This window comes from Manis pentadactyla, chromosome 3 (assembly GCF_030020395.1).
Source record: "Manis pentadactyla isolate mManPen7 chromosome 3, mManPen7.hap1, whole genome shotgun sequence".
In the NCBI taxonomy this organism is placed as follows: Eukaryota; Metazoa; Chordata; class Mammalia; order Pholidota; family Manidae; genus Manis; species Manis pentadactyla.
Window position 1 is genome coordinate 53,265,046 of NC_080021.1, and position 23,788 is coordinate 53,288,833.

Consider the following 23,788-nt stretch of genomic DNA (forward strand, 5'->3'; position numbering starts at 1 on the left):
ACTAGTGGATTTGTTTGGAACAATATGCATATAATTTTCCAATCCTGTAAAATTCTATAATTATATTCCATTTCCTGGTATATCAGTTCAGGAAATACAAGACATTTAATCTGCCTCTGATAAATAATTAACTCAAAGTACCAGATATTGTAGTCTTTGTTTATTCACTTTCCTCTCTCCAAGGTTTTAAGTACCTTATAAGAATAGATAAAGATGAGGCAAAAATCTATTTGAATTGAGTGAAAGAGGAAAGAAGGAAAAAATAAAAATGAGAGTAGAAAGGATAGGAAGAAGCTGGAAAGTAAAATCATTATATAAAAATTATTAAAAAATATAAAAATACAAAAAAATTAAAAACTATAAATTTTAATTTAAGCTGGTTGACTAAGGGTAAACTTCAAATTTGACTGTCAGCTTTTCCGCACTCCAAAGAAATAAGGTACAAGCTTCAAACTGTTCATAAAATTAAAACATTAAATTTACTTAGTTGCTTAGAAGAAAAATGTTCATTCCCTACTTTGAGCCTCAAAATTTCTTGTGGGATCTCCCCGAGAGAATGTACAATGGAATTAACAAATGCAATGGAATTAGCAACATTATAGTAAACATACTGTGAAGTTTCAACAAGTTTCCTGTTCATAACTTCCGTCAATGTAATAATGGGGCAGTGGGTAATTTGGTGAAAATAATTCCAGGGAGCTCAAAAACATGTAGTCTAGGAACTGAGCTTAATGTTTAAATTGCTAGAGAGAGGGATTTTTAGAAAATCTGAAGGAATGGATAGTTTGCATTTTTTCAAATGGCATTCCAAAAATATTGTTTCCAAACACAATTTTGATTTGTATTGCACAGCAGTGATTCCAGGCAGTGCTAGTGAGGAGAATCCCCAGAGAGACCTAGTCTTGCAGGCTAGCTTAGGGCACAGTCACGTGCTTCTGCTGGCGGCCAGTGAGTGGACAACACCCCGAGCTGCACACACGCCTAAGAGAAGCTGCCTCCCCTCCCCATGGAGACAAGATGACGGACGGTAGGTATCTCCTTGGGCCGAGAGTTTGTGACAGACTCTTACTCTACATCTTAAAAAGTGACTATGACTTTATTTTATGTAGGATTCCTTACCAGTTCTTAACATATTTTCTTGATAAAATAAATGTATCTAGCTACAGATAGAAGATAATCTGTCATCGGCAAGGGAAAACCTTCATTTTAGCATAAGAGCAAGAACCTTTCTCGTGGACACGCTATGCTATAGTAGGACCAGAGAAAAGCCAATTTCATTTGCTTCCCATGATGCGGCAAAGGTCTGGGTTGAGTGGAAGGACAGTAGACTTTCAAGATGGGTCCTGGACCATGCACATCCTCTGCCGCCTTCAACACCAGTTCCTGCAGCGTTTAAAGAGCAGGGTGGAGTGCCTGGAGCGGGAGGCGCTAATGCTGCTCCGTGTCTGTGGAGCCTTCCAGGGGCTTAACTTGTGGGGTCCAGTTGGAAAGCTCGCCTCTGGATCTAGTGGCTGAGTTCCGTTTGTTTTCATAAGCCAGCTGAAGTTAGATTCTGGCCCCAGGCAATTCCAGTACCAGCTTGGTGTAAAGGCTCTGTCCAGTTTGCAGCAACTTCAGAGAGCCCTGCTTCCCTCTGCTGGAGTGGGCTTTGCTTTTAAAGTGATGAGTGGAGCTCTGTGCAAAATGCCTTGCCTTAGCACCACTTCGGTGCTAAGAACATTTCCTGACATCATAAATACCATCTACCCATACTCAAGTGTGGGTTAGGAGCAAGGCTGGGTGGTGTAGGAGAGAGAGTATTTCATGGTCTTTAGGAGAGATTTGTGCTTAGAAGGAAAACAGAAAACAAAAGGAAAGGAGTCAAGGACATGGCCACTTCTCAGCTGCTACTCCAATGTCATTAAAGAAAACAAAGGACTCTTCTTCCCCAGTCAGAGTCAGTCTGAAGTGAAGCCATCCTCCCAACTGGAGAAGCCACCCCAGAGTGATATGTGATGCCACCTTGGGTTTGAGGTTTTTCACTAATCCAGGCTCCTTCCAAGACAGGGCACCTGGAACTGGCACCTGTCTCTTCAGGTGTATCCAGACAAAGTAGGAGAAGTGAACATGCTCATTGCTTTCCTGCAGGAAAGCCAGGGAGGAAGGCAGCAGTTTGGAAATATAACTGCACAAATGCAACTGTAAAGCACTCTGTGTGCAAAAGCAGGGCAGAAAGCTGTATTCTTAGTGGAAAGTGTGGTGCCCTAGTGGGAACTGTTTTCCATGAAAATCAGTATTATGAGAACCTGTTTCCTTTGCTTAAATATGGGTGATTCTGAAAAAAGGTCTTTCTTTAGTCTTTTAAAGAAATACCATGTGGCTGATGGATGGAATGAGAAAGGAGGAAGGGGCAAAAATTAGACAAAAACTGGTCCCCCAAATTTCTACCCATTAAAGCCTTCAAGAAAGAAGGAAATGTATGAACACTACTTTATCAAAAGCCTTTATATAATTGTTGATGAACTGAAGTATAGGTGCCATAATTTAGAAATGCTGTGTTTGTTATGTTGCTTTTCCTGGAATACACACATCTATGTGAGGGGTCTTTTACATCTATGACAGCCATTAAATACTAGCAGAGAAATACATCTCATTTACGAGAAACACCGAACGTCAATGTTGCAAAGAGTTAAACAAGGTTTTCAATAATAATGAAGCATAAACATTAATGTAGCTCTTGTTAATATGTATTTTAATGAAAATAAAATATACTTTATTAACATAATATTTTATCACTAGTACAATTCAAAATTATTTTTAGAATATTATTTATCTTGGACTTGCCCATTTGAAATTTCTAATTGTGTTTTTTTCTTAAGTGTGTGTTAATATAGCTGCGTTTTGCAAATAATTTTAAAGTAAATGTAAACATATGAATATACTTCTGATGAGGACCGGATGAGGAAGTTTGGAGACCATTGTTCTAAATTATGGGAAGACTATTTCTAATGATCTGCACACTCAAGATAGATTTTAGGTACTGAGATCATTGAATATCCTGAGTTCTGAGTTGTAGTTACAGTCACGACTCTTGTGGAAGAACAATGGATGTCTCTGTCTTTTATTTTTTTTGAAATGTAGTTGAAATGCAGTATTATATTGGTTTCTGGTGTAAAGCATAGTGATTTGACAATTACATACATTATGAAATGCTCATGGTAAGTGTCACCATCTGTTATCATAAGATTTTACAATATTATTGACTGTATTCCCTACGCTGTACTTCCATCCCCATGTTCAACTCTTACAACTAGAAGTTAGTACCTCTTTATCCCCTTCACCTATGTTGCCCACCTCCTACCCCCTCACCCCTGACAACCGTTGGCCTGTTCTCTGAATCTTTCCTTACTGGAAGTTTCCCTGAGTGGGTCCTTCAGATGCATCCTGTGGCTGGGCAGAGGGGGGAGGGTATCAGGGATGTCATTGGAAATCAAAGTTAATTCACTGTTATCACTTCTCACTTAGTTGCAAAGTCTTGTCAGTTGTGAAAATTATTAATATTTCTATTGTTAAGACATAAATAAGCTTATGGATGAGGTGGTGTTTCACCTTGTATCTGCCTCTGGGTAGTCATAGTAACGTGGTGGCGGTGAAAGCTGAAGTGCTGGGGAAGGAGAGTTCATCTATCTGCCTCTGTCTGACTTACCCCACTTAGCATAACACCCTCTGCGTCCATCCAGGTCTTCTAAATGGATATTTTTGTTTCTTACTTCAAGATCATGACTTTATCCAACACATGACTCTTCTTTTGAATTTTTTATAAGTAACTGATCATGTATTTTTCAGATTACAGTAGACATACATGCTTACTGTACAAATCTGTAAACCCCAAAGAGAAAATGAAATTACTGTAAGAACAACACCCAGAGGTATTTTATAAATATGTACACTGTTTGGTAGTATGTTTTTTCCCTTGCATTTTTATATTGTGAAAAATTTCTATTTCTTTAAATATTCTTCCATACACTTTTAAAAATGACTACATGGTGCTTTATTGTGTGGATGTATTGTGACTTATTTAGCCATTATCCTACTTCTGAGTGTTTAGGTTGTTTCCAAATCTTTGCTGTATAAATGAGTGGTATAATGAAAATTCTTATTATATTCTTTCTACATTTGTTCTTGGAATAAATCCCCAGAATGTAACTGCTGGGTCACAGGGTGTGCATTTTTTACTCTGTAGAAAGTTTGTATGAATTTGTACATCCCACACCCTTGCCAATATATTGGGTATTGGTAGTTTAAGAAGAAATACCACTTTTAAAACTATTTTGTTGAAATATCTGAATCGGTTCAATTTACAACTGAGAAACCAATTCCTAACCCTACAAAACAAATAAGCAAAAGTACAACTATACAAACGGAATGGGTTAGTCTTCACCAAAACTGGGTGTGCCATCCCCAGGGATACGGATCACGATTGCTGAGACTTGCATGTGCTTCTGGTCAGGCAAATGCTATCATCATATCTCTCTCGCCTCAGCGCCTCCCTCTGGAGGGCCATACAAATGTGAGGCACTTTCTGTGAATAAGGACGCTTTATGACACAACCAGGCTATCAAGTTAAAAGCCAAAAGCCTCAGTTAAAGCAACTTACAAAAGAAATGACTGTACAGATCTATCACCAGAAACTTTGTTATTCTTTATAAAGATACACCTTTATCCTGTAAGGCAATCCTTTTGGACATCAATTTTTTCCTTTTAAATGGTGGTGTGATTCTACCCAATTACTGGTATTTTTATTCTTAGCTGTTCAGATTTATTAGCACCTACCTTGCTCCAGGTACTGCATACAGCATGGCAGCTGCAGATGTGAATGAAACTGGTTTCTACATGTTCAGGGCAGAGGAAATTGGTACGTATGGAAAAAAGGCACATGGACTCAACAGGTAATATGCAAGAACATGATGTTAACTGAGACAGAGAACTTCTAACCTAACACTGAGGCATATATGGCCCTTCCAAACAATGGTTCACCCAGTCTCTAGCTAGTTACAACGGAAGCTTATTCTTAGTAAAGTAGATTGAATATATAACCCTTTAACACTAGATGGCACCATAAGGCATTCATACGTTAGTATTTCGGAGGTCTGGAGTGATATTGAGTTCAAACTGAAGCTTAAGGTTGAAAGAATATATTAAGGAAAGGGCAGTTTATAAAGTCAACATTTTATTACATTCATAAAGTCTTCATATATTCTTCAAAAACTAAATGGATTATAGATACACATTTTAGATGGTTACAAAATAGATTTTTCATTTAAAAATTATACGTAGATACTATTACCATATGGCAAACGTTACATTTTTAATATTTTCAAGCCCAACCTTCATTGAATACTCAGTCTTCTATGTCAAGATTGTATAAGTCAAGATAGTATTACTCCTAGTAATAAACATGATGCATTCTAATGAGCCTCTTTATTTTCAGAAAACCATGCCAAAAGAAGAGATAATACTAGGGGAAAAATATATCAGAAAAAGAAATATGAAAATATTTGACTATTTAAATAAATTCTGATTTAAAGAATGCACAATTATTGGGTGCCCCAATGTTTTAGAACCTGGGCTAAATGCTAAGTCCTTTCCAAACATAATATCATTTGGTCTTTAAAGATAACCTTTGAAATAGTTTTCATGATTCCCATTTTATGGTAGTGGAAACTAAACCTCCGAGAAGTTAAGCAATTTGCAGTAGAACATACTTTTAGTAAATGCCAGTGTGATTAATATAATGTCAGATTGTAAAACATCCAATCTGTACCTTCAAGTGAACTTTAACATTTAATTCTGAAAAATTCTTCATTTGGCCTTCACGTAATTTTCCCAGACCATATAGATTCACAATTTCTGCTACTTCTAGTAAACAAACTTTGGAGTGCCTTCATTTATTTTTCAAACATTTTATTTTTCATCTCTTTATCATTCTATGTCATTCTGTATAATTTCCCAAATAGAGCTCCCAATTCTTCTAATTCTTTTAATTCTGTCCAATTTATTATTTAGTCTTTTCATTAAGCTTTGTTCCAAAAATCATATTTTTATTTTTTAACTTGTGTGCTCTTTTTCATTACATCTTGCCCTAAAGATCCTATTGGGGAAGAAATTTAGTGCAGAGATTAAATAAAGGTAGAGATTCTGGAGTCAGACCACCTGGTTTGCATTCTGACACCTTTGGTTATGAGCTGTGTGAATGTGGGTAGGTTACTTAACCTCTCTGTGCCTCAATCTAGTTGTCTAAGACAGGATAGTAATACCTACGGGTCTCTGTGAGGAACACAGGACATCATAAATATCAAGCAATTAGCATAGCAGTTTATATAGAGCAAGTGCTCAACAACTGTTAGCTTTGTTATTATGCCTTCCTTTATTTTGGGTTACTCCATGATCACAAATTCTTGAGAAGTAGCTTCTGTTATCTGTTGCACCTTCTGGTTTTCTCCATGGATGCTCATTCCCTTGGGCAGTGTAGAGAAAATAAAAGTTCCTATGGCCAGGATTCTCACCTGATCCTGATCTGCTTGCCCACTAAACACGTGTGGGCAATACGTAATTATTGCCTCTACATAAAGAGCTCTGCCCAGTACTCTGGGCTGCACGGCTGCAGGACAGCAGAGGCTGGAGTGGTGGCAGCGCCGAGGGCAGAGACTGAGACGGCTGCTGGGGTGGAGAGGCCCGGAGGCAGAGACCGTCTTGCTGCATGCAGACTTGCTCTGAGTGGACGGGATTCTTGTGCTTGACCTGCCGTCACTGGGAGAATAAAGTTGGATATAAACCCTTTTACCCAAAGAACATTGCACTGTCATTTTTCAGTCACATCGAATCAAGAGTGAACTTGTCCAAGGCTGAAACCCATTGGCAAGACAGGAAGTTTGTGAATTTTTTTGACTGTGAGATTAACCAAGTGAGACTTGTCTTTGTGGACATCACGCTGGTGCCCTGGGCTGTGAAAGTGTTCTTGTGAGGTGGGTTCACATTTGTCTTCACAGGTCTGCACTGGTTTGGAAGGTAATTTCTTGGTTTAGGCAGGGCCACAGGCAGACAGTGCCACCTCCATCCCACACGCTTGCAGGTGGAGGCCTGATCTTCTGATTTCTTAGGAATGTGTCTCCTTCCACCCAGAGCCCTTTCACACTGTCCCTGAGTCCAAAGGATAGGGTGGGTCAGTTTCTAGTCTTAGCTCTTGGCACTAGGTGGCCTTTCATTGCTCCCAGATTTACAGGGAAATCCCTTAGTCTGTGCTAATGGGACCATTATCCTCACAGGGGTTCAAACTCACAAACAGCCTGTGGCTTCAGTTCAGCTCAAAGATCTGGTGACCTCTCTGGTTTTGCTTCTGCTCATGGCACCCATTTCTGGTGTTTTTTTAAATGGGCCTGAAGGGCTTTCTTTCCCCCTTTGCATCCAGGCATGCATTTTAAAAAGTCCATTCTTATACGGTACCCAGAATTTCCATGTTTTTGGAAGACTGATGTTTTTCCCACTAGCTCAGTGCACCATATGGACTAGAAGTCCATTTTGCCATTTGAAAAAGAAACTAAGCAGTAAGAAAAGTACACGAGAAGGAGGTGAAGCGAGTAATGGCGTGTTCAGGTGATGTGAGTGCCAATTCTCAGGGCTTCCCCTGCCTGGCCTGTCAAATGGAAGGCTGTCAGCTGGGAGGGATGGCCTTGACAGCTACTTTGCTCTTTCTTTTTTTTCCAGGTGAACCAAACTGCGGCTCCCTGGATTTCCCAGCCTGTCTATAATTACAGGTTGGCAGAAAATGCAGTATTTGTACCTCCCTCAGTCAATCTTCTCCCATGATTCTGCCCCCCATCGTTGGCAATATGACCACTCAATTTAGGCAATGTCCTCTTTGTGAGCCCTTGGAGAGCAGTCCCTGTAGCTGCCAAGCCCCAGGAGACTGACACAGAGTGGGCTCTGGAGGATGCCGACACAGTCTCCATTACTGCCCTTCACCTAGGGCAGCAGGGCCACCAGCTGCTCTATCCACAGCCTCTGCTCGCCCCCACCCAGCCTCCACTTCCCCCCTCACAGCACACTGCTCCCCATATCCCAACCTTGTGGCCTCCCAAAGTTATGAATCTAAGACAGAAATTGTCTTACAAAAAAGAGAGAAGAAACTTTTAGAGGTGATGGTTAACTTTCTGGTGGTGTTTAGGGTGACAGTTTCATGCGTGTAACTCATTAAGTGTATACATTAAATACGGGCATCTTTTCTGTATGTCAATCATACCTCAAATGAAGAGTTTTATTCTTTGAGAATTTACTAGAATCATTTCAGTGAAGATCTCTTTAATCCAATGACATAAATTTGTATTTTGTAACTATGCCTTGGAAATATTCTCCCCCTCCTAATTCATGTAGACATTCTGCAGGATGCTATAGGCAGCTTCTCATTAGCCAAAGCAATGAGGCCACTGAGAACAGGTACCATGGTTGATTCAACTGCTGGAAGTTATCCTGCTCATGTGGGCTGCAGGTTTGTGTATTCAGCTTGCTCTTCCTGATTTCTCACTGGTATTACACTCCTCTCAGTTTTCCCAGCTAGAAACGTCAGATCATCTTTAATGATATTTTTTTCCATTGTTCCCCATGTTTAAGTGTTCCCCATGCCATGTCAAACCTAACTCCAAAATGCTTCTCAAATTCATCCCCCTGTTGTATTGCTTTATATTCAGTTGCTTTGTATTCTGTATTCCTTTGGCTCGGGCTTTACCAGTCTCACCTGGATTACTTAGTAATTATTACATTATTACTTCTAACTAGTCTCCTTGGTTTCAGCCTTGTTCCCCTCCAATCCATTTCTAACACCTAGTTCAAGGTAGCTTTTTAAAACTAGTCCTCCCCAAACCCACAGGTTCAAGGCTAACCTCCTTTGCATGGGGCAAGCCCCTCATAGTCACATGGCAGCCTGTCTGTGAGCTTCCCTAGGGGTCAGTCCTGCGGATCTGACGAGGGCATCATTACAGGGAGCTGGACAATGCTCAGGGCTGTGGACTTTCTGGCCTCAGCTGCAGCACGTGAAGCTGAGGGCTAATGGTTAGAAAGAACATCCTGAAGAACTAATCGGACAGACCAAAGTTGGGTCCTCAGTCTGAACAGACAGGGAGAAGTAGCCAATATGTAGAACCAGAGGAAACAGAAATGGATGGTGGCTGATAAGGAGGCTGGAGTGGAGGGAGGGAAATAAGCCCCATGTAGGTATGTGTGGATGTAGCCTAATGGTTCTTCATGTGGCACACGGGGAGTTTTATTTTTAATTTTATTTTGTGGGGGAATTTTTTAAAGCCTGAGAAGTTGCTTCCTTTCAGAAACCTCTTGCCTTGATTGCTGTTCCTCTTAACACACAGGGCCCTTTCCTCTGTGGATTTGCCCCACCCTTTCTCTCTGCTGAGGACTCCTGTTTCCCCTTTAGCTCCTTGGCGTCACTGGTCGTCCACCTATCAGCTGACCACTGTACTTTAGGAAACAGATTCTTACTAATTTGTGCTGATTTCCTGGAGCCAAGACTAATTGGAGTCACTAGTCTTAATCTATAGGTTTTCCCCACATTTTTTTCCTACATTCTTTTTATGCATAACTATCGTTTACCTTAAACAGTAACCACCTAATCAAGGAGTAATTAAATGTAGCAGACATTTTCTTTAAATAAGCATAAAAGGATGAGTATGCCCAGTATCTTTGAATTACCTCTTTGTATTAATAGTGATGTCTCCATAAAGCTAAATATACATCTGAGCCATGTACAATTAGCATCTTCTAGCAACCACTTGCTCCTTTATCCCAGAACATTCTCCCCAGTCTTCTCCTGGTTAACTACTGTTCACTTTTATGTCTCAGTTTAAATGTCCTTTTCTGAGAGAGACTGGATGAGAATCCTTCATCCCGGCTGTTCTTTTTCAGAGAACCTGTGTTATTGATTATTGTGGTTACACAGCAGGAAGTATACACTGACTTGAGTGATTGTTTAGTAAGCCTACTTTTCCTCTAGACTGTAACACCTAGGAAGCTCTTGTTTCCTCAGGATCTCATGCAGAGCTTGGCGCATAGCAGGCGCTCTAAACACTAATTATGTGAAGGCATTAGTGAATCTTGCTCCTTTAGAGAAATTGTTCTGTTAGTAACAGCTATGGTTGTATTCAAAGAGTATGGTTCTTTGAGACTAGGGGAATATTTGAAAATATCCACTCAGATGCAAATAGCTCAGGACAAGTTTCCTAACTGGCCAAGAAAATGGCTTTCTGAGTTCTAATTTTTAAGTTAAAAATGAACTGTCCACATTTCAAACAATAAGGCTTCTCTCTCACTTACCAACTTTACATTTCCCTGTATGGCCCCGGAAGATGACTGGTTAGCCAGAGACGGGTAAGATTCCTCAAGGGAGGCACCTAAGACAGGCACAGTCGCAGGGGGGTCATCAGGTGAGAAATTGGGGATCAACAGAGGTGAGGCTTAGAACCTCACCCCCCCTGTTCTGAGAGAAATCTTCTGCATACGTGCATGTTTTATTGCCCTTGTCTAGCTTGGATTAACACATAGTCTACAGGCACACACCTGATCATCTACATTTGCTCTCTTACAGCACTAAACTATGTTTTCTACCTTTAACTTGTATCTACCTACCACTTCAGCATTTTATTAAAAATAATAATAATAATAATAAAGAGAGAAATGTGGTATCCACATATAAATCAAGTATAAAAATCAAATGAGTATTCATATTTGAACTGACTATTTATAGTTCATAATGCATGAGCAAAACCGAAGGTTTCTGTGATGGCTGCCCTTGTACTGTTCACCATGTAAGAACTTATTCACTATGTAAGAATTTGTTCTCCACATAAGAACTTGTTTGTTATGCCTCAGAAGATTGGAGACTGACGAAAATTAGGCTTGGGGTGGATTAATGATTATGCATTGAGCATTGACTCCCCTATACAGAATTTTATTGTTGTTAACAACCATTTGATCAATAAATATGAGAGATGCCCTCACAAAAAAAAAAGTATACACTTCCAATGGTAAAATAATAAGTAACCGGGATGTAATGAATATAGTCAAGATATTGTAACAGCTTGGTATGGTGATAGCTGGTACCCAGAATTGTCATGTATATAAATGTTGAATCACTATGTTGTACACCTGAAACTAATGCAATGTAATACCGTGTGTCAACTACCCTTCAATAAAAAAATAATTATCTACAAAAAAAAAAAAAATGAACTGTCCAGATATAGGTTGATGATGAACCTGAACTTGAAAAATAAATGGAATTAAAAATATAATAGATTGGTTGGACCTGAGATAGGGAAAAAAAAAGGCGTCTGTTATGTTGTGGATACAAGACTTTATGTTTCACAAGCAAAAAAAAGTAAGCACATGCTGGCAAAGAGAAAATGAAATGCAAGACAACAATTGTGGTCACAATTTTCTCTCATGGGATTTACAATATTGCCAATATATACAGATACACTTTTGGGACAATAAACAGATGAAGAGATACTTATTTAAAAAAAAGCAATAATGGTGATATTCATAGAAATGCATGATCGTAAAAGGCGTGATTAATTCTGCACTGGAGAGTTGGGGAGGCTCACAGAGGAGGTGACATTAAACTAGGTCCTGAAACATGAGTAGGGGCTTGCAATCTAGCAAACAGGAGGGAATTGCAGGAAGAACAAAAGTACCTATAATGGTATGAAGGGTAGGGACCACAGTTTATTTGAAGATGAGAGAGACAGTGAATGTGGATGAGCTAGAGACAGGCGGTGCGGAGTGGCAAAAGGTGGGGCCGGGAGTCTAGGCTCCAGTTGGGTCATGAAGGATCCTGTACCCCACAGGAAGATATGTGTGAGATATCTTTCAGGGACGGCAATGGGAAAGCAGTTTACTTTGTCCATTTAAAAATAGCATGGCAATTAACAACTTCTTGGTAAGTACATTTCTTAGCTAGCATATCTCTGGTGGGATCTCTCTTTCTAAGGTTCTCACACTAGAAAATACAGCAAGAAAACCACGTTCAGTGTAAACGTGATTGCATTTGTTATTTTGGCAATTAGTTGGATCTCATATAGTGCAGGTTTTATGAATCCTCAATGGAATTCTTCTAGGAAGAGGCAGGTAGCTGTAGAGTGTAGTGGTTTAGAGTAAAAAGTTTGGCTTTAAATTGTCTGGCTTTGAAACCTGGCTCCACCTTGAATAAGTGACTAACCTCTTAAAACCTGTTTCCTTATCTGTGAAATAGATATGAAAATAATATTGCTTTGTGGAGCTGCCTAAGAATTGAGATAATGCTTATAAAAAGCATTCTAGCACAGGAAAATTCTCAATAAATATCAGCTAATAAAAGGTGCAACTACTATCCCAAATGTATTTAGTACACATTAGAATCCAGCCTCAATTAGTCATTATTCAAATGCAGAGCTACTTCATTAGAAATTTACAAAAGATAGAAATGAGTCTTGTTTTTCAGGGGCCTTATTAAATAGTCCTTCCCAGATTCTACATGAAATCCCAACTGCTGATGAACAACATCTACTTTGCATACCTGTTCATTAAGACCATGATTCTGCATATAAGTAGTTTTGCCTTAATTATTTTTTATGACAACAGATTTGAAGAGCACATTTCTGGGGTCTGTGAAACAGAAAGATTGGAGTTACTTTGGAGCACTCATTACTCCTGTCATCATGATAATGAAAGAATGAAATGAACTCAGATATGCAAATTAATGGAGAATCATGTGCAAAACATTATACACAGGGCTTAGAAAACTCAAAGGAAAGTGGTAGTTGGCCACGGAGAAGGCCATGGACAAGAAAGGCCATTATGAAGAGCTTTAAAAGAAACATCTGGTAAGAATAGATACTGGTCCCTCGTCTGTCTTTTCTCTCGGAAGGAGTCGAGGGTGAGATGGGTGGGGAGGCATTGGTAAGGAGGCTGGTCTAGCATGGCCAAAGACAATGTAATTTCTAGGAAACCATCCTAGACATCTCAAATGTTTTACGAAGGAGGGAAACCAAAATAAAGTATGCAGAGAGGGATTTAAGTAAAAGGTGTGAAAGGCATCTCTTAACATTTTATCATGAAGGGAAAAACCTTTTTCATGGAACCCCTCTCCACTCATTGCACAGGTGAACACAGAAAGTGGGGGGGGGAGGCAATTAGGTGCAGACTCCACAAAAAATTTCAAGAAAAAAGAATGATGTTAACTTGGAAAATTACCCCAAAGAGAACTTTGACATGACTCTGGGATTATGAAAATGAATCCTTTTCCTATATGATGATTATGAGGAACATGATAGACTTGACTTTGGTTTCTTAGGTCTGCTGAGGATTGCATTGTCCTACTACATGTCCTCCCCCCGCCTCTTTCTGTTGAATTGTTTGAGCTAATATCTCAGGGGGAAAAACAACAATAGAAACAAAAACAACGAGTGACTAAGTTAACATGTATACATTTTGTTTCTACCTACTAGGTTTTAAACTATTTAAGGACAAGAAATGTCATGGTGTCTTAACATCATCCTGTACTTAGCAGTAATGTGACCTTGGGGGAGCCATGTAAACTGTGCCATCATTTTATTACCTGTAAAATTTGGATAATAGTAGTTCTTGGCTGTTGTGATAACATCATGAAATGAGACAAGTTAACGGAGATCATGGTGTCTGACATGTGTGCTGTATTTGCTGACATTGCCCAATTTTCACCAATGTACTGCTATACTTTTCATCCAGAGTGCTGCATCTCAGAATTTCTGTCTCCTACCTATAAGGCTTTTGGAATGAAGTATCACAAACTGGGTGGCTTAAAACAACAGAAATATATTGTCTTGCAGTTTCAGAGGCTAGAAGTCTAAGATCATGGTGTTGGCAGGGTCACAGTCCCTCTGGAATCTGCAGGAGAGAATTGGTAGCTTCTGGTGGTTCCCTGCCAACCCATGGCCTTCCCTGACTCGTAACTGCGCCACTTCTCTGCCTCTGTCATCGTCTGGTTTTCCTTGTGTGTCTGCTTCTCATCTGCTATATGGACACCAGTCACTTAGCATCAAGGGTCCACACTACCCCAGCATGACCTCATTTCAACGAATTACATCTCCAATGATCCTATTTCAAAATAAGGTCACATCCTGAAATACTTGGGGTTAAGATTTGAGCCTATCTTTTGGGGAACACAACTCAATCCATAACACAACTTCTTTTTATGTTCATTAAAACTGTGAGCATCAGGAGTTAGCTCACAACCAAACAGACTATGAGAGAGGAGGTGGTTTGAATTGCCCATGATTATGGCAGACTAGAAATAAACTGCTTCACAGCTCTGTTCTTCATAAAAAAATCTACTTGCAATTACACGACTAGATTAGTGAATAGCAAATAGAATATCATGTTTTTTTTTGGTAAACTATTGCTGGATTTATATGTATTTACACACACTGTTGATTTTAATCTTGAACCAATACAATTGTGTTTTTATTCCAGGCTCTGTTGTAACATTACACAACACAATCACAAAGCAAACAATCTAGAAAGAGAGTAAATGGCATTGCGAACACACCTGGTGATGACAAGGGGGACAAACGTGTAGTTAAAGGCCTTTGCTGTTCCATTTGTTTGTGTTTTTTCTGTTCGTTTGTTTATTCAGTCAAGCAGGAAAGATAGTTTTCCAAGAAAATGCCTACAGGGGAAATCCAACCAGAAGAGCACTTTTGGGGACTTTTTAAAAGTATAAATAGACATAGATGTATTTTAAGAAATCGACTCATGTTATTGTAGGACTGGCAAGTCCTAAGTCTGCAGGGCAGACCATAGGCTGGAAGCTGAGGTGAGGCTGATATTGCAGGCTGAGTTTGAAGGGTTAGGGCTGACTGGCAGGCTGGAAACTCAGGCAGGACTTCTCTGTTACAGGCTCGAGCCTGAATCCCTTCTCTGGGAAATCTCAGATTTTGCTCTAAAGGTGTTTAATGGATTAAATGAGGCCCACATTAGCAAGGTCAACATCTCTCTCTCTCTTTTTTTTCTTTTTTTACTTTATCAGGTCACAATGAAGTTAGAATTAAGTAGCAAGGTTGTTCAAAGTTGAAAGACATATGTTTAGGGGAGTGCTGTAAATGTTTGACTCACAATGACCTGAGGAGTCCAGACAACTTCCTGCGAATGAAGAGACAGAAGTGCACAAAGTGACTTTCCTTAGGTACAGGGTGTAGCTAGAAAGCTGGGCTCCAGACCTCTTGCTCAACTCATTGTCTGGTGCAGCTTTTTGTCCCAGCTACTGCCATAGGCTCCTGCCCAGGTTCCCACCTCTATGCCCAGCCTCATCAAGCTATCTCAGGGCCGGGGCTTGCATTCAGGCCTTTCAAATCCCACGGGGAAAACGGCATTGATTAACAATTATTCTCATTACATCATTCCTGTCTTATTTTTTCATTGTATTCATAGAAGCATATTGAATTTTGATGATTATATCTTTTAGTAATGAATGGGATTATTTGAAATTCAGTTCAAGAAAAAACAAAGAATGTCTGTTGAACCATATTCATGTACAAGTCACCAACTCAGTTCTGTTCAACTTTGATCCTCAAAACAAAGTTCTTAATGAAGTGATCTTAGGATCATCTTGGTTCTTAAGTGTCTCTGTTTTCTTCTGGAAGCTGGTGAGGCCTAAGGCTAATGTTAATCATGCGTTTTGTATGTTTAAGTCTATCACATGGCCATCACGCTGGAATGTGTCTTAGCTAAATTTAAAACATGTCTCAGGTACGATGAAAGTGCTGGTAGCTCTCAGATTCGCATCTCGTAGTGCTGCAGGGCTGTTCCCAAGAAAGTGTCACCTTGGCAGATAATTGGCTCCCGAGGGCACCATGCTACCTGTTCCAAATCTCTGCATTTTCTAGGTGTTTAAACACAGAAATGTGCCAAGAAAATGCACAAAAATGTTTTGGAAGAGCAAACACTTGTGCAAAAATGACGCTTTTCAGTTTTTCCTTTGTCCTGGGCTGCAGTTGTTTGCAAGGTTATTGTTAGGCTGAACGGCAGTTAGCCCGGAACATCAAGGCTCCTGCAGTCTCATCTAATCCTCAGTCAGCATTTCTATTGAATTATAAATACAGCATACACATTCTCAGACCATTTTTGTCTTTCTGGCAATTGCCTGAAATAGTAAATTCCATTGCTCACTTTAATTACCTCCCTGTCTCTCTCTGACATATTCTCGGATCTCCCTTCATATGGAAAGATGAGCTACCCTGCCTGTTCTGAGCTGGTCACAGCCATTTCTGAGACGGAAGGAAGGCAGTGGCACACGGGGGCTGTGTGTGAGCTCTGGGGCCCAACGTAAGTCAGAGTCCCAACTCTGCTTCTGTATTGAAAATTGTTTCTTTCAGTCTTATTTTTGACCCATCAGTAATAAGGATGATAGTACTCATACTTAGTTCTTAGGATATTAGTGAAGATTAAAGGAGATGGTGCACTCAAACTGCTCAGCACAGTGCCTGGCACATGGTAAATCTAGGAACAATATTGGCTAAAACCATTTTCCCAATCATTTATATCAATTCAGAAGCCAGAGGGCTTGCATGCTAGATGCTTGATAATAACTTACTGAAAAGTTGCACACATACAGATGTCTTGAGAAATCATAAACCAGTTTTATGAATTAATCTCTAATTCAATTCAATGAACACTTGGTGGCCTTTTCTAGGACAGCAAGTTGGTACTGAGAGTTCAGTGGTGTCTAATCATGAACCCTGTCCTCCAGAAGCTCACAGCCCAGAGGGGAGACAGTATGGAAACAAATAACTACCCAGTGTGTGTACAGTGACATAGGGAAGCAGGAGGTGCCGAGGGAGCACAGAGGAGGCCCTTGGTGTCTCTGACCAGGCCTCCCAGGGAGAGGGCACATGGTGAGGGCACCCAGGTGAGGCACAAACTCTTCCTTCTCTTGCTGGTCTAGAACATCACCAGTTCCCACCATGTTTACCTTGCAAACATTTCTTGCTGCTCCATACCCACGTCAGTGTCCTGGTTCAGGTGCTCATCCCGCTCTGGCCTGGACTATTGCAATGGTCTCTGTGTGGTCTCCAGGTGTGTTCCTGTACAATCCACTGAAAAATGAAAAACAAGTCCAGACTTAATAAGGAGTAACTTTATTCAAAAGGATTACTACAAGGGGGAGGTGTGAAATGGACTGTTGCAATGGAGAGAATGCTCTGCCCATGAGATCTGCCAGCAACGAGAGGGGTTTTCTTTCAGGGGGAGGAGTAAACAAGGCAAGAAAGAACCGGGTGTGGGGAAGTGGGATGAGAGGGTGGCAAGCGCAGACAGCGTATCAGGTTATGTTCTAGGGCCAGTGTGTCCTCAGGAGGAGTTGTTGAGGAGGGGCTGCACACTGCTCAGTCGATGGGGGCCAAAGTTGACTAACCAAAATTTGATTAGCAAGCATTTTGTTCTGACTGTTTAGTGGGGACAAAACAGTTTAGCTAATTAAGAATAGGAATTAGGAGGGCCTGTATCTGGCTTTGCTTTGGTAAACAAGCGGGGTATCCATGAATCTTATCTACTTAATACTAGATTTACTATTAAGTAGGGAGACTTCTTTCCAGTGTTTCCAGAACACAAAAGGGATTTCTAAAGCTCTGCCATTTTTCCAGCAGCCCGGGGCTCAGGTAAGGTTCAACATTGTCACTGTAACTCTGGCGGGAAAATATTTTCCCAGTCTGGAGCAAAATACCTTTGAAACCGAAATCAGTCAAAGGGAAAAATAAAGTAGGAGAAACCCATTTATTTCTTGCAAGCAGTTGTTCACTTCTGCTCGCTGTGTCTCTCGAGACACAGCTGCAAAAAGGGACACCATCCAACCTCTCCTGTCCAGATATGCCCTTGCTCCCCCTTGTAATTACCTATTGATATGGAGATGGTACTTCTCTCTGCCCCTTGGAAACACCTACTGATATGGAGATGCACTAAGGGCAGTTGAGAGATTCTGGAAATATTTCAATTTAACCCACAGTCACCATCCTCTAGTCAGGTACAAGTACTTTCTTTCTGAATGACAGATACGGTCAAGGTTCTTCTTGCTAACATAGCTCAGTAGAACTCACGACAAGATAAAGCCCTTCTTGATAATAGCCCTTGCCTACCACTCCTGCAGTATCTCAACTTTGGACTCTAGTAACACCAAATTGCTTACAGCTTACAGCCTATGCCATTCTGTTTCTAACCTCTGTGTCTTTGTTCGTACTGTCCCCTGTGCCTGCGATGTTGTCTCACCATTTAGTTGATGATGACACCTAAATTCTTAATTTTCCACAGAGTTTCAAATGAGGCAGCATCTTCAGGAGACCTCCCTCAGCCCTTTACTGGGCTAGGTACTTTCTTGTGTTCCTTTAGCATTCTGAACTTACAGCTCTTGCTGTATTTAGGATATTGTAATAACTGTTTTTTGTACCTTTAGTGTTGGGATGCTAAAACTTATCAGTCAGCATGTGTTTAGCATGTGTCTGGTTCTCTGCTCATTGCAATAAACTCACTTATTTTTTTTATCTTCATTTTTCAGACAAGAATATTGAAATACTGAGACTAGGAAGATTAACAACTTGCCAATTGTCACTCAGAAATTTTATTTAGAATTGTACCCCTAGAGTTCTCTTATCATTTGCCCTGGTAGTCACAGAATGTTTGAGCTTTGAGGATTGTGATGTTCATTCAGTTCACTGTACCACCAATGTACAGGTGATTCATTTTTGGGAGGTAAAAGACACAGAACTCCTTGTGCTTGAATAATATTGGTTCTTCTAGTTTCTGCTGAGATTTTAGAATGGTGAGTGTATCTTCCTCAGCAGCATAACACTTAAGGTAACTAGTGTTATATAGTCAATACAGCCATAGAAAACTGATCTTCTTATTTAGAGTTCTGAGTAAAATGTTCAGAAGTTGCTTAGCTTTCACTTCCAGAGAAAGTTTTCTGGTATTTCAGAGACTCTTCCCTTGTCTCGTTCTTTGATTCTCTAAAAGTGGCATAATGTGGGCTCTGTGGCCCTTATGGCAGACAAAAACCAACTGAGAAATCCAATGGTTGCTCATTTATTCATTCATATAATTAATTATTTACTCATTCATTAGATAACTTCACCAATATTTATTAGACACTTAATTTGTGCTAGGTACTATCCTAGTCTTTGGGGATAAAGAGAAAAATAGGATGTGGTTCTTATCTTCAAGGAATTATAACTTTCTAGAAGAATCAGGTAAACAGATCAGTAATAAAAAGATACCAGTGCCAAGTTAGAAATGTTGCTGAGCATTTTTATAGAAAGGAAAAATGGATTTGTAATTCCTCAAAGTATTATTTATGGTAATTATGGTCTCCCTGACTATTCTAGGTCTCCTGTCCCTCAAGTAATTATAAGGGCTGAAGCCAAATCACCAACCAGATTCCACTGAGAGGCAACAGGATTCCATCAAAACACTATTATAATCTTACAGATTCAAGTCTGTGTGTATAGCTTCTACATATGGCAAAAAAATTGTGAGCATACTTTGAATTGTTAATAAAACATATAGACCATAGGTTGGACAGAAAACATGGGTACTGATTGCTGAGTCTGAAAAGTGGTAAATATCAGAGTATCAGCAGTGAAATTTCCAGCCACACACTCTTCATAAAAATACCATTATAGAAATCAAAGGGCTTTGCTTTGTTTCTTTGTCTCCTGCAGGTGGTTGACAGGATAAAACTCTGAAAGACCTTCCTAGGGGATCTTTGTTCCTCATGTTTGTTTCCCTCTGCTCCTGTCCCTCCACACCCTTGCCACGACTCTGTGGACTTGGTGCCTCCTGCTGGGGAGCACACAGAACCGCCATCCTTTTTTTGGTAGAAGGTCTCTTGGGTATATTGACATACAAAGGAAACAGCTTGTGAAAGAGAAGTGCCTATGCCTACATGCCCAGGAAATGTCTCTCTTACCTCACTTAGTTCTTAATCAAATGAAAACAAAATATGGTAACATTCCAACTGCCAGTGTCATTTACACGATGGCCTCATCTTTGCTGACTAGTGAATCTCTGAAGAACTCTTCCAGAGAGCTGGCCGAGGTCCCAACACCAAGTGAGGACAGTAGTGGTTTTTTTCCCCCGGGGAGATAAGTTTATATTTACAAAACTCAGCAGAACCATAAATGGTCCAATTTTGGGAAAGTGAAAAAAATACGATAATATAGTAAAATACATAATGTCATGTAATATAATATACTTCTAATTCAGAGTAAATTCCTTTCTTTTTCAGAAGGTCACCACGGTGGCAGGTAGATGGTGTCTGGGAGCCAGATAGACCTGGGATTGATGGCTCTTGAATTTACTAGCTGAATAACTTGGTTATTTCTCAGCTTCATTTTCTTCCTACATGAAATAACACCTTCAACAGTATTAGAGTTAAATGTGGGTGGAAGCCGAGGATGCTCTAAACATCACTAGATGCCAGTAGCTTACTCCCCCATACCTAATTGCGACAATCAAAAATGTCTCTAAACATAGCATGGGGGATTAAAATCATCCCTGGCTGAGAACTATGCTATAGAAAAAAGTGTGTGGGCTCAGAGAGGGAAGAATGGGTTGTGCTTCTGGTCATTCTACCTACTAATTCCAAATTTGCTTTTCTCACATTTAAGAAGTAGAGTTAAGCAAGATGATCTTTAAGGAGCCTTCTACCTCTACAAGCTGTGCCTCTATGGAAGGAAGTAAGACATAAAGATAATGAAGATTTAGGAAAACATAGGAGTGAAGGCCAGGGAAATTGGCTAAGATAGGGAGTGGTCAAGTGAGTTCTACATTTCTGAGCAAAGTTTAGAGTGTACACCACCAATCAGACAGGATTGTTAACCTAAGTTAACCAGCTAGGGAACAAAGGGTTGGAAATTCAGACAAGGAATTGGGACTTCTACCAATGCTGGTGATGATAGCGGTGGTGGTGGTGGTAATGACAGAGAAACTGACATTTATTAACCACTAACTGTGGACCAGGTTCTCAGGCCAGAATGTGGGTGGCAAAAGGTGAGCACATAGGCTCGTGTGGAGTGTAATGGTAGGACTCAGAGAAAAATTGCAGAAGCTGGACTGCTTTCAGATTTAGGGTCAGTCAGAGCCAGGGGAAATTAAGATATTTGGGATTTGGGCACATGTTTGTAGAAGGAAATAACACAATGAGGTCAGCAGAGAATATATCCTTACTGATAAAAGTATTAATAGTTCATTATTAAAATCCAAGTGGGGTCTTTTCCAATGGAACTAGAAGAAAGGGAACAGTGAGAAGAAAGGAAATTTAAGGGTGCTAAGCTGCAAAGAAAGTGGTCAAACAGCAAATTACTTACTAGTGGAAATATTTCCAAGTCTTAGTTAACTCATTTTTCTTTTAGGTACATTTTTTGTTTATTGTATTTTATTTATTTATGTAATATTGAAATGGAATGGGTCAAGACAGTTCATTTTGTTATGGATTTTAGGATTAATCTACAGTTGTTTGTCTGGGATTTAACATGATTTTGGAGAAGTGCATGCATTTTATATTGTCTTTTGTGAATCCACTCTGGTTTCTCTTGGGTGTTTGGTGCTGAGCAAATTAATCACATTCTTCACTTCTTCCTTCATCAGATCCACTTCATTTACCTTTAAGAAGATCAAAATGTTAGGCTGGAGTTGTGGTCAACTCACAAGAAGGAACTTTGAGATTACTAATTCTCAGTGCACTACATCTTGTGCTTTGGGTAATGACCCATTCTGTGCATCCTTAGCCCAGTGGTTTAAGTAGAATAGTAGACTAGTGTAAGTAAGCAATGGGATGGGAGGAATAAAATTCAACAGGTTGAGGTAGGAGTGATTTTTCTTTTCCTGTAGGAAGAGAGAATTTGGAATCTTTCCAGGCAATGGCAAGGGCATATGCAATAATTGAGATACTAATATGTGGATGGGGTGGGGTGGGGGGGATTTAGTAATTAGAGTTTTAGGAAATAATTAAAACTGAAGTGAATTAATAACATAATGTTTAATGTATTTCTAGGCCTTTTCCTTGAGAAGGAGATTGGTGGTTTTTAGTATCATGGGTTCCCCATTTTCTCTTATTTTGCATTACCAGAATAATAGATAGGATGCAAAATTTTCAGGGGTCAGGATGGAAAAGGTGAAGGGAAAGATGATATGTCTCTGGGCATACTGAGTATATATAATTCAGAAAATATCTATCTACCTATCATCTCTATCTATGTAAAATACTTATATGTTTAATTCCATTTTTAAATTATGGAAGCTTATTGTTACAAATTAAGGATTTTGAAAGCAATTTTATTCTCAGAAGTAAGAACTATCTTTGGATAAAATTTTGCAGTGAAGCATCACTTTTCTGTAATGTTGTTAAAATAGCTGAAGCTCACCTGATGCATTTATAATTCTTCCCATCATTGTGCAATAACTTAGGCAGAAAAAGGAGTTTTATTATGAATCTTATGCTAGGTGTGCTTGTAAATGCTAACCAGTCAGCACTTCTTTCATGGAGAAATGATAATGAGTTAGTTTTGCAAGTGGTAAAGAAAAGAACCTATCACCATTAAGTATGTAACCCAGACACAAACAAATATGTACATTTCTTCTACTTAGATATTTGAAAATGTAATTTAAAAAACAAAGTATGCTAGTTACAAGCATATGGTTATGCATTTTGATTTGGCAATGTGATCGCTTGATTGGCCTTGAAAAACACACACTAAATGTATAGACTTTTAATCGGCTTAACATGTCTCCTGTAATCCGCTGATTGGACTGAAAATTAGATGTGGGAAAAGTTGGCATTCTCCCAGGAATACTAAGTAACTGGGTGGTGTGCTCTCTACTAGCCTTGAAAATAGTATTAATGCTTTACAATCAGTAAAGTGCCTCCTGTCTTCAAGGCAATTTACTAAATGAACGCTTTCACTTGTCACCTACCAGCAAAAGTCATTTTAAATAAAAAGAGGAATAGGCCTGGTTGAATTATGAGACCAGGAGATGGAGGTTTTCAATGTCTTCCCATAAAGCCTGCCATTCAGGGTTCTCTATACTTTGTCCCAGACCTGTCTTTCTAATTTTCTGCTTCTCCAAAAATGGCCTCCAACAATATATTTTTGGTTCTATCTTCCATTTTCTCTTCATGCCCATCATGATGCAGCCAAGCTGAGGGATTTTCTTGCCTCTGTCTCTTTGCTGGTGTTTTCTCTCTTGCTAAGAATTTCCATTCCTTCATTTCCACCTGGGAAACGCTTTGCATACATGAGGCTCCCATCCAACATTACATCCTTTTTTGATGTTTCTCATGATCCTTCCTGTTGGGAAAGTTTCCCTCTCTTTTTTTGAGCAAGCAAGACTGGTATCAATTCTTGCACAATGCCTAGCCCAGGGTGCTGTACAAGATATGAGCACATTAAATATTGATTTAATGGGCTGTATGTGGAACGACTGTAGCAGAGGCCAGAAGAGGAATGCTTTTCTTCCCACATCCACAGGGAGTTTGCGTCCCCTATGAGATAATGTGGGAGGAGAAGGAATAAATCTGTTTTGGCTGAGAGGAATAGTCAGAGCAAGGCTAAGCTGCTGAAGTGAAATGACCCTGCAAGTGTGGCTTCAACCTTTAGTTTCTAGGTATACTGGGGAAGAAGAGGAGAATGCATTTGGTGAGGAGAACGACTCAAGTGCACCTCAGTGCACTAGGCGTCCAGCCTAGTGA